The sequence below is a fragment of the Ambystoma mexicanum genome, chromosome 11 (assembly GCF_040938575.1).
Source record: "Ambystoma mexicanum isolate Mex_15411 chromosome 11, UKY_AmexF1_1, whole genome shotgun sequence".
Lineage (NCBI taxonomy): Eukaryota > Metazoa > Chordata > Amphibia > Caudata > Ambystomatidae > Ambystoma > Ambystoma mexicanum.
The window spans coordinates 866,964,802-866,978,594 of NC_090934.1; the positions used below are offsets into that span (position 1 = coordinate 866,964,802).

The following is a 13,793-nucleotide window of genomic DNA, read 5'->3' on the forward strand; positions in this document are numbered from 1 at the left end:
CCATATACACAAAAAACAGCTGCACAATATAGGCATACGGCTATAACGAAGCCAAACAAACCCACTGCCCTCTGTGCGCGCCTATTAAAACAGAAATTACCACCTATTACTATTAAACTAATAAAACACTTGTGTATAGGAGCGTTATAAATGACCCCTCACATCACGTATTATCAAGTAGCAGAGCGAGAAAACGCTCGCCACAACCCCCTCACGGAGCCCTGCAGAAAAGAGCAGTAACCCGATGTGGAACCGTATCCTCCCATGAACGGAAAAAGAGAGCCAACAGAACACGGCCCAAAACGGAGGAAAGACAAGGAGACGATCACCACCCAATTAAAAAAAAACAAAAATAAATAATAATTTAAATCCTTTCTCAAACCGCGGCCGCAGGGACCCGAACCCGTGACAACATGCTCCGAATACATGGAAGGCCAGCGCACCATCCCGCTGCGCCCCCCGACCGGCTAATACGGACAGGACTCGCACAGCCTTTACATAACATTAAACTTCCCCCCAAATTAAACTTATAAACGCTACGATGAAGTCCGAAAACAAAACACGTAATCTTTAAAAAAAAAAAGGGGTGGGGGCACGGCCTAAATACCACGAAGGATGAGGAGAGAAAATGCCATAACGACAATTATATATTAATATCCGAGGAAACAAATAAACCTAAAACTCGCCCCCACCTGTGGGCAATGTCCCATGAAAAGTAATTACACGGAAAGGGGGTGAGGGGTACCTTATTTATTGTACTCCCGACTATACAAACTTCTTTTTTTTTTTTTTAAATTATCACCATACTTAAATAAAACAGCCCACCTACCTCAAAAAACACTAACCCCACCAAAAAGCCCAACTACCAGGGAAGGCTCAGGAAACAGGCGACAGGACTTCTCAAACCAAAGTCCCCAACCGTCGCCTGCTTCCCGAACCTTCCCTGACCCTTAAATACCCCTGATGACGCTCTGCACGTGGCACCTCGCTGGCCTGTGCAGCGTCAAAATAACCCCAGGGGGAAACGCTTCGCGTTCCCCCCGAGGCCCCCTTTGCGCAATGTTTGTTCCCTTTGTAATGTCACATGAGACCAGCGGATCCCTCTCTTGCTTCGCACACAGCGGATCCAGTGTGCGGTTGTGTTTTCTCTCTCTCTCTCTCGGAGAGCCGGGTTACTCTGGCAACTTCAATGGCAGCTTCTTATACGGCTGATGGTTTCAACTTCTCCACAATGATAACTTCAGCCTCCAACTCAGCTTCTGCGGTTTCTTTTGGCGTCCCAGCACGCCCATGTTAACGGTTCCTCATTCCCATCACACACCTCCTGAGGGACCTTCAAAACCAAACGCTCACGAACAACGCTAATCTCTCTCTGACTAGAGAAAAGCATCCAACAGGCACACTGACTTCTTGGATTCCTCCCCCTCCCAGCTCATTAACCCTGCCTCTGCTGTCTGTGGGGTTATCCTGTGCTGTCGGGCCATTATCTTTACAGACCCCCTCCCTAGGCCCTTGCATTCGGGAAGGGCATACGAGTACGACATGTAATCGGCTTGTGCTATCAGTTTCCCTGGTCGGTGGACTGTTTGAAAAGAATAGAGTTGGAGAGATGGAAACTATCTCGGAATCCTCGGATTAGTCTTTGTTTCGGGCCAACCAAACCAAGGGTGTGTGGTCAGTTGCTAAGGTGAATTGCCATCCTAGCAGGTTGCAGCGCTGGGATTCAACTGACATCCAAGCACTCCTTCTAAATGGTAGCATAACTCAGTTTGTGAGGTAGGAGTTTTCTGCTTATGACCACAATGGGTCTTTCTGCTTCTCCTGTGTTCTGGAACAGGACCGCTCCTATCCCGGATCCGGAGGCATCAGTGTGGAAGTTGGAGGCGGCTGTGTAGTCTGGGCATTGTAGCACTGCGTGATTGGTTAGCGCATTCTTCAAGGCCAAGAAGGCGGCTCTGGCCCCTCTGTTCACCAGGCACAGTCTTTTGTCATCTTGATACGTCTGTAAGGGGGGGGAGCGAGGGTGGAGAAATGAGGTCTGAAGCGTCTGTAGTATCGGACAAAACCTATGAAGGCTTGCACTTGTCTGGCATTGGTGGAGAACGGAAGTTTTCAGATTGCCTCCATCTTCTTTTTGGGGTCAATCGTACCTTGACCCACAAATTATCCCAAGTATTTTGTATGAAAGCATGCCATCTGTGTCTTTTGAGGGTTGACATGTAGCCCAGCTTGGAGCAATGTTCTTGGGATGGCTCTCGGGTGCTTCACGTGTTCTTCCCAGTTTGCACTGTATATGATTGTCATTCAGGTAGGCTCTGGCATACTGGCCATGTGTTCTTAATAGAGTATCTATTAGTCATTGAAACGTTGCCGGCGCTCCATGTAGGCCAAATGGGAGCACTGTAAACTGATATAACCCAAACGGGGCTGCAACGGTGGTCTTCTCCTTGTCTTCCAGTCGTAGAGGAATCTGCCAGTATCCCTTTGAGAGGTCTATGGCGGTGATGAACCTGGCTCCTCCTAATTTGTCTAAAAGGTCTTCGATCCGGGGCATTGGATAGGCATCAAATTTTGAAATTTCATTAAGCTTGCGAAAGTCCATGCAAAACCAGACACTGTCGTCGGGTTTGGGGACTAATAGGATGGGGGAGCACCATTGGCTGTGGGATGGCTCTGGGATGGCTCTATCACTCCCATTCATAGCATCGTCTGTATTTCCTGGTTGACAGCTTGGATTCTGGCTTCCGGCATCCTGTAGGGTCGTAACCTGACCGTCTTCCCTGGAGTCGTCTCGATGCTGTGGTAGGCCCGGTTGGTATGTCCTGGTAATGAGAACACTGTGGCAAATATTTTGATAACCTGATCCAGCTCTCTCCGCTCAGAAGGGTGTAGTTGCGGATTGATGTTTAGGGCCTCCTTTCCGATGTCGTCTCCACCTTGTTGCATCTCTTCCAACTCATAAAGTTAACCCACATGTACACGTCTCTCCTATTTTACTTCCAAGATTGAATCTTCCAGTATTGATTCTCATTCCCTTCTTGAGGTTTTGTTATTTGGATCTTGACTGAGATGAGTATGATTAATTCCAGAACAATTCTCATTCACTCCTCAGGGGTTTAGTATCACAGTCTCTTTACTTTGCGACGAGTATGATTGGTCCCATAACGATTCACAGTTCCCCTCCCGGGTCTCATGTTACCTGGGATCCTATGGATAACTTCACTGGGGTTTCTAGCTGCCCGGGAGCGGTTCTCTGTGCCATCCACATTTCCTCTTGCTTCTGCAATGTTTCCTTTTTCATGCCATTGTCGAGGATGGTTGTAGGGTACTTCCAGTACCGTTAGGTTCTGCAACTCTGTCTGCAGAGTGGTTTTGGCGTTGTTTGTCTGAGTCCTGGTCCACCACAAATCTATCGTGGTAACGCCACCACCTTCAGTGTCTCTCTCTCTGGGCTCCGGGATGCGCTGCGTCCAATTACTTCACTTGCTCTCCTCCAGTTAAGACACTACGTGTCTGTTTCAGCTTAGCGTTCCTTTCTGGTCACAAGACGCGTCCAACTCTCTCTCTCTAACGGATTTTGCCCCGAACTCGTAAGCTTTTCTCTCTGTCAGTGTCCTCCCTGCTCCTCCATGACATATGCTTTGGACTTCCCTGACATAGGTAACAGTAAGCTGCTGTGCTTTATTTGTCACCTTTTAGATGGTGTGACTTTTACACGGTAGGTCAGAAACTAACAGAAGTATAGTAGTTTTGTCTGTGTAACAATGGATGCCATATTTAAGGAGGAGTGTGACTCTGCAGTTTGAAACCTCATTATTGAGTCTGCAGACACAGGCGAATTATTGTTGGGCAAGTGGCTGTGAATTTCACTTTAAGGTTCAAGTCAAGTGGCTGAGTGTGGTATTAATTGCCCTTTGTTTATGTTCTTTAATCCAGATTATGAAGTCTTTTTAGTTCAAGACTATATTATACTGTCAAAGGGTGAAGGTGGATCTCATTATTTTAGTTGGCACTACTTGGTTTCACATGAGCACGTGGTTATGGCAGTGTTAGGTCTTTTCCGTGGCGGTTTGGGTGAAATAGGATATTCTGTTTTTTAGTATGACACAGTAAATTAAATTATTAATTTATTTATTCTTTGGTTTCTTTAACCCCTTAAATGCAGAGGACAAGCGATCTCCTCCTTCGCACTATGTTTCCAGTGCGGGGGACGAGATACCTCGCCCTCCACCCAGCTTACCTTTTGGGGGGGTGGGGCAGATCTCCCTCATTCCCCCACCTGCTACACCCTTGATCTCATCGACCCCCAGGCAGTGACGGGGAGGACTTCCCATTCCGTGCCTGGGAGTCGGGGCTTGCCGTCGGCGCATGCTACGTGTGCCGACATCATCAGGAAATGAAAGCTTCAGCATGTACATTTAGCAGAGATGCATTTGCGTCCTGCAAGGGCATTTATTGCCTGATTTGTCTATATGAGGGCTTGTTGGAAAAGGGAGACTCTCCCCTTTCCGATGAGCACCCACACAAGCAGATTGCTGGTCGAGGATTGTTCGTTCCTGACTACCAGGGAATTGATTTTGGGGCTGCCCCAGCACCGAAGCAGGCCCCCACCAAAATAAAAAAAGGGGCACAATGTTATGTCTTTTTTGGGGGCAGATGGGTGCTGTTTTGCACCCATTTGACCCAAGGAAGGCAAAAAAAAAAGATATTTGGGGCAGACTTGGGGGAATCAGGGGGCTGGACCCATGCCTGTGGGCCAGCACCCCTCCTCGGGGGGACGGATGCAAAGTGAGGATCTGGCCCCATTTTGCCACCCCTGGGAAGCAGAAAGGAGCACTAGACCACCAGGGAATTGATTTTGTGGGTGTGGGGCCCCGCAGGTCGTACTACCCCGCCCTCCTCCCAAAAAAGCCACAAAGGAGGCCCAATGTTGTTTTGCCTTCTTTGGGGGCAGATGGTTGCTTTTGCACCCAGTTGCCCCCAAGGAAGGCAAAACTACATTTCACTACATTGTTAGGGGTACACTTAGGGACGGACCCATGCCCGTGGGCCTATCCATCCTCGTGGGGGAGGTGGGGCAAGTGAAGGTCTGGCCCCATTTTGCCACCCCTGGGAAGCAGAAAGGAGCACTAGACCACCAGGGAATTGATTTTGGGGGTGCCCCCCCAGGTCAAATTACACCCTCCACCCCAGAAAAAGCCAAAAAGGAGGCACAATGTTGTTTTGCCTTTGGAGGCAGATGGATGCTTTTTCAACCCTTTACCCCCCTCCCGGATGGCAAACAACTTTCCACTACATTGTTAGTGGCACACTTGGGGGCATCAGGGGGCTGGCACAGTCCTCTCAGGAATCCCCATCAGAAAGGCGCATCCTTTCTCCTTCCCGGGAGAAAGGGGAAAGATTGAGGCCCTGGCCCCATTTTTACACCCCTGGGAAGCAGAAAGAAGCACTAAGCCACCAGGGAAAAGATTTTGGGGGTGGGGGCTGTTTGGCCCGTTGCCTGTTGCAGCACTGCCGGCCGTCCTGGATCTCTGGCCAAGCCATGTTGGAGTTTTTCCATGCAGGGAGGGACGGGGACCCTGCCGGTTCGCCCCATGACTGCTGCTGGGCTGGGAGGCGGTGAACAAAAGTGCAAGGCAGACGCCCAAGGCCAGGGGCAGCACCTCATGCCTTCCAAGACATCTGGCTGGGCTACGATGCAGCTCTTCCCTCGGTGAGTTATGGGGACACTGCCAAGGCTCCCTGAGATCGCAGCTGGGCTTGCGGACGGTCGACCCACATGCGAGATAGGCGCCCAAGGCCATCCTGGAGCTCTGTCTGTGCCGCGTTACAGCTTTTTCCTCTGGGGAGGAATGGGGACCCTGCCGGGGCTCCCTGCCCACAGCTGGGCCTGGGAAGCACGACCCACAAGGGAGACAGGTGACCAAGGGTGGGGACATCACCCCGGACCATCCTGGAGCTCTGGTCATGCCACGTTACAGCTTTTTCCTCCTGGGAGGGATGGGAACCCTGCTGAGTTGCCCCATGTCCGCCGCTGGGCTGGAGGGTGCTCAACACACGTGCGAGGCAGACGCCCAAGGCTGGGGGCAGCACCCCTGGCTGTCCTAGAGCTCTGGCCATGCCGCGTTACAGCCTTTCCCTCTGGGGAGGGATGGGGACCCTGCTGGGGCTCCCTGGAACCGCTGCTGGACTTTGGGACGGTCGACCCACATGTGAGACAGGTGCCCAAGGCTAAGGACATCACCCCGACCCCCATTCTGGAGTGGCTGGGCTGCGTTGGAGCTTTTCCCTTCGTGAAGGGATGGGGACCCTGCCGGGGCTCCCTGGGACTGCTGGTGGAATTGCTGACGGATGGCCAGCACTTATTCTTTTCTGGATACAGATGGAAGAGGGAAGAGCACTAACTTGTCTTTCTTATCAAGGGTATTCTGTTACAATTTCTTACGTTTCAGCTTCATATGGGTATGGTCACCAGGCCAATGGTGATCCTGTATCGGAAAGAAAAAAGTCTGTAGTTGCCCACAGGTGACCCACATGCACTCTTGTCGGACAATGTCCTTCTAGGCATTTATTAATATAGATACTTTCAAAATTAAGATTCATAAATTAACACGTTTTAATAAAATAAACTTTCAGAAAACAAATCCATCAGTCATACTTGGTAATTACAGTGTTGCCCAAGATCCACGGGCAGTAAGTGTACCAGGAATTAAAGCTACACAGGTTTTCTTGGATCCTTAAAACAAAAGTCAAAATTCCAAATACAAGTGTTCAATATTGACACTAGTGTCATTCAAATATAGCAATTCTACTACAGTCAACTCAAATGGTTGTATGAATTAGACAACATATTTTGGCTATTGCACTATATCCATCTCAGGATTTTGAGTTTTCCTTCATAAACTAATTCTAGTCTCTTATTGTTCATCTGTTGACCTGAAATTATGTAGGGAATTATAATTAACCCAGGGGCATATACATCTGTGAGTCACAGAACATCTTGGTTGCAAAAAGTAACTAACATCTACTTGTAGTCGAGAGTAGGTCTGTCCTGTTAATGGAAATGTACGCATTGCTCACATAACCATGGGTACATACAGAGCAGTTTCAAGGTGCATCAGTCACAAACTGCTGTTCAAATTTAAACAGAATTCCCCAAATCACTCACCCAGCGTCTCTCAGATCTAGCTTGCCAGGTGTTTTCTTGTGCTCCAAATGGTCTCACTGCTGTACGACTGTGAATGTGGCTGTCGAGGTAAACCAATATCTCTTTCAGTGTGTCCCCAAGTAACAAGGCTAGTGTCACAAGAACTGTCAAGGTAATCCCCTTGATACTGTAACTTCATTATCAACCGTAGCACGGATAGGATTGTGTTCAACTTCTCCCCGCCTCTATCTATCAAGAGTACCCACAGTCTATCCGTCCTCTCTGCGCTCTAGTGAACCCAGCACCATGCGCTTTACTCAAGGGTCCCTCGCTGTTATAATAAGCAGTGTTGATCTCATGCACCACCTTGATTATGGTGCCCCACATAGGGAGAACGACGATATGATCAGCAACACTTGTGCAGGTCACTTACCAGTGCTTACTGTAAACACGGACTGTGAGGCAGAAGACTGGCATCGCTGGCCTTATTATTTTCTGCCCAGGTAAACGTGCACACACATGTGAGGGACTGTTTTTGTCAGGACACATGTGGGAAGGTAGGACATGTGTTGTTGCTGGTGTGTTTCAGTGGTTTCCTGGTAGAAAATGTCTCAAAATAGTGGTTTTTTTTCCTACATTTTGGGCATTGCTGGGCCTTGTGAGTAATAAATTCTAGGTTGATTCGCGAAAGTCAGACCTCTTTAGATTCCTACAGATCTCTTCTTTTCAGAAATGCATGGGGTTCATTGTTCGCCGTGACACCCCAGACTCAAATGTGTGGGTTGTCCAGACTGCCAAATCTAGTATTCCCATGGGTGTTTGATGTACCAGTGGTTTAGCCTTTTCCTTTGCACCCGGGTCAGTGCACCCACACATGCAAGGTACCGTTTTTTTGGTCTGAAACCCCTGTGTGTGGTAAGATATGTTGTTGCCGGTGTATTTCAGTGGTTTCCTGGTGGCAAATGTTTGAACATTTAGTTTTTCCCCCCCTGCATTTTGGGCTTTGCTGGGCCTTGTGGGTAAAACATTCTAGGGCGATTTGTGAAAAGTCAGACTTCTTTGGATTCCCACAGGTTGTCTTCTGTTCACAAATGCATGGGGTTCTCCATTTTCCTTAGTGGCTGCAACACCCCAGGGCCAAATCTGTGGGTTATCCAAAAGGCCAAATCCAGTTTTCCCCAGGGAGTTTGATGTGCCAGTGGTTTAGCCTTTTCCCTTTGCGACCAGGTCAGTGCACTGACACCAGTGGGGTACCATTTTTATCGGGACACCTGTGGGAATGTGGGAAGGTAGGACATTTGCTGTTTTCTCTTGATTTTGATAACGTTTTCATACATTTCCTACTGCACTTTGTTACACAACCCTTTAATATCCCAAATGTGACCTACATTTAGTCGCTGCATGCTTTTGTAACCTGCACAAGTCACCTATCCTTCAAAATGTCTGCCTGTGCTCCTTTAAATAATGTATGCTTGCCATTCTTCGCCAGATTTGTTTTTCTTATTTTCAAATGTGAAGTACGTCTGTTTAGGCCATCAGCATAAAAATCCTGTGTACCATGGCTCAGTTTTTGGCTTGTGGTATTGCTTGTTTTGTCAAACATTTTGAAAAACGTGTGATTTCCTAACTAGAAGAGTCTGGGGCGGGGAGTGGGGGCTTTGGGGGGGAATGTAGCGGTGCATTGCTTTTTCTTAATATTCACGGAAGTCATTACCTTAAAAGTCCAAACATGGCCAGCACATACCTTTTTTTTCTGTCATTTTTCCCATTTGTTCCCAAACTATGGGAATTTTAGCTGCATAGTTGTTGTCTGATCTGTGCAAATGACCCCTTCTTGAACTGCCTTTCTGTCTTCCCATTCAGCTGTCCTACCCTCCTCGTCCATTCCGTCCAAGCATGTCCTATTGTAAAAAGAAAAAGGAAAAAAAACAAATCGCCTACCTCTCGCAACACCTTTTTATATAAAAAATGTCTTTTTTTTCCACTCAACCTGTGCTTGGAAAATGACAAATTCAGAAGAGCAAACCATTTCGTCCTATCTCTTACAAGGAAAAAAAAACAGGCTTCTTTTGTACCTCATTTTCTGAAAAAACACATTTGGTCACTTTTTTATTTTCTCACACCGCCCCTACAGTAAACTAGTAATTCTTGGTGGCGTTATGACTGCCTACATTTGGGAAGAAAAGGATGCAAATGTGCCCAGTACAACACAAATCTTACAAGGGATCGAGTGTGACATACTGAAATGTCTCAGAAATGGCTCAGCACTTAGAGTGAAAACCCTGAGCAGTTAAGGCTTATATTTGCTGATTACACTTGGCTAAGCAGGGTATCTCAAAACCACCACTTTATCTTGTGTATGGGGTTTGTCTATCTCAAAACCACCACTTTATCTTGTGTATGGGGTTTGTCTATCTCAAAACCACCACTTTATCTTGTGTATGGGGTTTGTCTATCTGAATACATTTGTAAGCATGTATGAGACAACTTAAAATTGTGAGAATAATGCATATATTTTCTTTGTATAGATGACAGTCTCTGAAGAAGAGTCTTTAAAACAAACGCGTCAAGACAGCACAACTGATCTTGCTGGTCATCATTAAACTAGATTTTTTATTGAGCTCTGTTTTTGTTGTGTGTAAAGTTATGTACACAATCTGTTAATCAAGACTTGTAAAGTCCATGTTTTAAATGTGACTGATTTAACAAATCGAGCTATCAAATTGTATTTAACAATGTGAACTATGTAATTACTTGCCTTACTGGCATATTTTAGGGCTGTGTGCAGCAATTGTTCAGATCGCGCAAGCGTTGTGACCACCTTTTATTGTTGATCTGATCATTGGCTCTGTACGACCATTTGATTGCGAGCACCACCAGTTTCAATCACTGCATTGTGTTTTTTTGTTATAGAGTAATTCGAAATGAGAGCCGGGACATCACCCCCTTGTTTACCAAACAATCTGCACATTGGCCACCTCTGGGGGAAAGAAATCTTAGAACTGTTTTGTCAGACCCAGGGTCCTTAAACCACAGACCTGTTCATCATCACCATTGGTCTTCTGTGGGACTCCCTCCACCAGAAACTCAGGAACTGCTCTTTGGGGACACTTCGGCTGAAGGCAATTTATTTTGTGCAAAAACACTGCCTCTAATGCGCATTACTGGTCTCCTTTGGTCTCTCTCTAAAGTTGCTAGACTAGATAAGTAAGCTGTTAACTACCTGTTACTGCATTTGCTTTTCTAGGAAGGACCGTAATTGAAATCTAAAGAATTATTCTTGAAACTATTTATTATCTGATATGTTGTGACATCTTTTGTTAACAAAGTTTACTTAACTGTAGTGTTTTTTCTCTTTGAGTTTTCTCATTTAAAAATTATATTTTTATAAAAAATATAGTGTGGGGGCCATCTCTCATTGGATATACATGAAGTGTGTACGCCATAGAGTTAGGCCTCGGCTGCTCTGTTAAGTCTACCACTCGAAGAGACTGTATAGTTTAGGGGAATCGCAAGCAGTATGTAAATCGGGAAGAGGTTCCTAAAGACCCTGACCGCATGGACAAGGGAAACAGTTTCTGGGGTCTGTCATCATTTCCTTGGTGTGATTAAGCAAGGATTCCTGAATTCGATTGCCTGGAAGCCCATGTGTGCTGGATTGAATCCACATCCTGACCGGCTGCTGTCGGAGACGGGTGGGGGGGGTCGAAGGTGGAGGGAAGAACTAATTTTCAATAATAAAAGAACTGCTTTTTGTTTGGTTCCCTGGAATATATGTGCTTTTTTGTGCTACTGTGTACCTGTAGGATTGAGTGGATGTGCACTGCTCATTTACCAAACTTAATGAATCCTACAATAGCCGATCATCAGTTGTCTGCTGCCACCTTTTATCCCCATGTGGCAGCATGAAAATACACAAGTGCCCTGAACTCTAGCCTCTAAGAAGAAATGGTAGAACTGTTCCCAAAACATGGTTGTAAAAAATAAATAGAAAACACACCTTTTTTAAGTAGCTCTTCAAGTAAAGGAATAATTGCACTGCTGTCTAGCATAATCAGACTGTGGGTAAGTCTCTTCAATGTGGTTAGTAGGTACACGTTTAAATCTGACTCCCTCATTCCATCTAGGTTTAGCCTACTATGGTAGCTGTATGCGTTTTGTGTGAGAGTAGGCATACATGCTGTGTAGTGATTCTTGGGCCATTAACGTAATATTTGGCTGCCCATTGTGCAAATAATATGCATGTTTTAAGTACATAGTTGTTCCTTGCACAGAAAGGGTAACTTGGCTCCTTAAGACAACTCCACAATCAGAGAGGGATCTTTTTAGGCAGTTGCTTCTGGAACTTAAAGGGTCGCCTCTGTGGCCATCTTCTTGGCTGCTTGCATATGGGGCCACCTATTCCCTGTGGAATCCTAAGGGAAATCACCTGCCTGCTATAAGAATCAATTCCTAGATGATGGTAGAGGCCAGCAAGATCCCTGTGGGATGGGCCAGGATAGGAAGGAGCAATGCGTGTTTCTGTACATACTACGGTTAGTCTTTGGTTTGGGTGAGAAATTGCAGTAATACTCCATAAACCGGGGTGACCCATTTAGCATGGGGTTCTACCTCTAGGCCGTAGTGGTATGGTTTAGTGGGGTTTACCTAAATCAACTTTGTGATCAAGAAGGCAATGGGCCTAGATCTAGGAGACTGCTGAGATCCCAACATTGGCAATAAGTGAGACCATAAAAGATCAGTTGTAAAGTAGCTTCCGGTGCACCCTGCCCTCAGAAGAAGCCACCACCAAGGTGATTCTGCTAGCAAACTAACTACCTATCCAGATATCCTCTTCTGGGATAGTCCTCTTCTGGGATAGTCTGGGATTAAAGCCCTCATAACTGGGATCAACCAAGCAAAACATTAATGAGTAGTTAGGTCTTTCGAGAATCCTGTTGGAGGTTAAAGTGTAAAACAGTTCTGTATACATAAACTCACTGTTGGAGGCGCAACTTAGCCACTCATTGTATTTTCTCAATTAAATGACATTCCTACTTTAGGAAGCATCACAACAACAGAAGGGGGCTAAATCCAAATGTTTATTACAATATACATAATGAGTAAAGATATAACCGATGGAGGCAGTGTTAGGGAGAATTCTCAAAATGTGCTAATTCCTCTCTACCTTTAGAGACCCCCAGCTCTTTAACTAAACTTTGAACATTTTAATCCTGTTTGTTTTCTGTGTTTATTTCTTTTGATTATGGAGTTTTAGACAACTCAATAGGCATCATCTTTTTTGTGTGTGTCACACAGCACCCTTTTAGGCTGTCCCAAAGTTTAAATACCTTCCCTGGGATGAACTACTGTTTCCCAGAGAATGTAAGGTTAAATTGACTTTACTAGTCTTTTTAAATTCCTAGACCCAGCACACACTATCTAGTATCCCCTGTGTCTAGAAACTCATGTAGCAGTCAAATGCTACTCTTTTCTATCGAAATGGCTGGTAGCATTGGTTTTACAACGAACTACCATGATTTTTCTCGACTGCGAACACCAGTAGCTAAAAATCGCGGGAGCCATGTTTTTCAAGATGGTGCCTTAAGCCCCTTTGTTTAAACGGGTCCCGGTCTTCTTTTTTCACCATTTCTTTTTGGAAAGGTCCTTCTAGTGTTTGTCATGGCGCGCCAAACTAGGACATCAGGACTGAAGACCGCCTCTGGCGTCTGAGTGTCTGGGGTGGGCAGGAAGTGAGTCAGGTGCCCGAAACTCCCTGTGCTTAGTCTCCTAGGAGACCCAAATGCACTCTGGCGTAATTGGCTGGCTGACTGTCCGGCAAGGACAGCCACCCTGCTGGGTGAGTGGCAGCAAGGCTGGAATGAAAGGGAGAAAACTGTTTAAAAAGAAAAAGAGTCTCTGTGACTGTAAAGCAGAGTCGACCACTGGAACAAAAGAACCGAAGACGAGCTGGAAGAGGACGGCTGCTGCAACTCCTGGACCGTTGGTTTGCCCAGTGAAGCCCTGCTGCAGGTCCGAATTGCCAAGTTCATCTCGACAGAGAAGCCCCTTCAAGGACAACTTCTTCCTTTGAGTTGGTGGGACCAATCAACTCGTAAGCCACCTGGATACCACCATTCTCGGAGATGGTTAGGATTAACCACGGGGGAGGATACCAGCTTGTGTGCTTGACTACAGCTACTCGAACTGAAGTGACTCCATTTTGTCAGTGTTTTCCAACGATCCCATGCAGTGTAGGAGCCCCCGACATCTTCCCTCTTGTCCCCACGACTGTGGCTCAGGAACAGTGAGATCTGCAGGAACTGCCAGGAACCAACGTCTTCAGCTGCATCTTGTTCTTCATATTAAGGTACTGTGCCAACCCGATTGAGAGAACCTACCTCTTGCGGTGAAAGTTTGTGGAACTTTCCCAACTTGCAGGCCTAATCAGTTTGTGACCCAACATATGATTCTTTTTCATACAAACCACTTCTGAGAACTTTGGCAAAGACTTTACCGTTTACTACAAGAACTGCTCTTTCCTATCCAAAACACTAGTCCATTGACTTTGACGTATTGAACTGAATCGAGTCCTCTAGTGAACTGAAACTTTTTTCACTGCCTAAGAAAGTATTTGTGTTATATTCTATTAACCTGTGCCTTTTCC

The 13,793-nt window shown here is 46.3% G+C and overlaps 1 long non-coding RNA gene across 3 annotated transcripts in view; it reads left to right on the top strand.

Annotated features, from left to right (window-relative positions):
- Positions 1 to 10,910, top strand: part of LOC138503855 (uncharacterized) — a 159,860-nt gene extending 148,950 nt beyond the window's left edge. For 2 of the 3 annotated variants that reach the window (XR_011279721.1, XR_011279719.1), the window contains one exon: positions 10,061 to 10,910. This is a non-coding gene — a long non-coding RNA (uncharacterized lncRNA). Of the gene's footprint in view, positions 1 to 9,675 lie in introns of all 3 variants that reach the window. The other variant, XR_011279720.1, reaches the window with a different exon arrangement.
- The last annotated feature ends 2,883 nt before the right edge of the window (positions 10,911 to 13,793 follow it).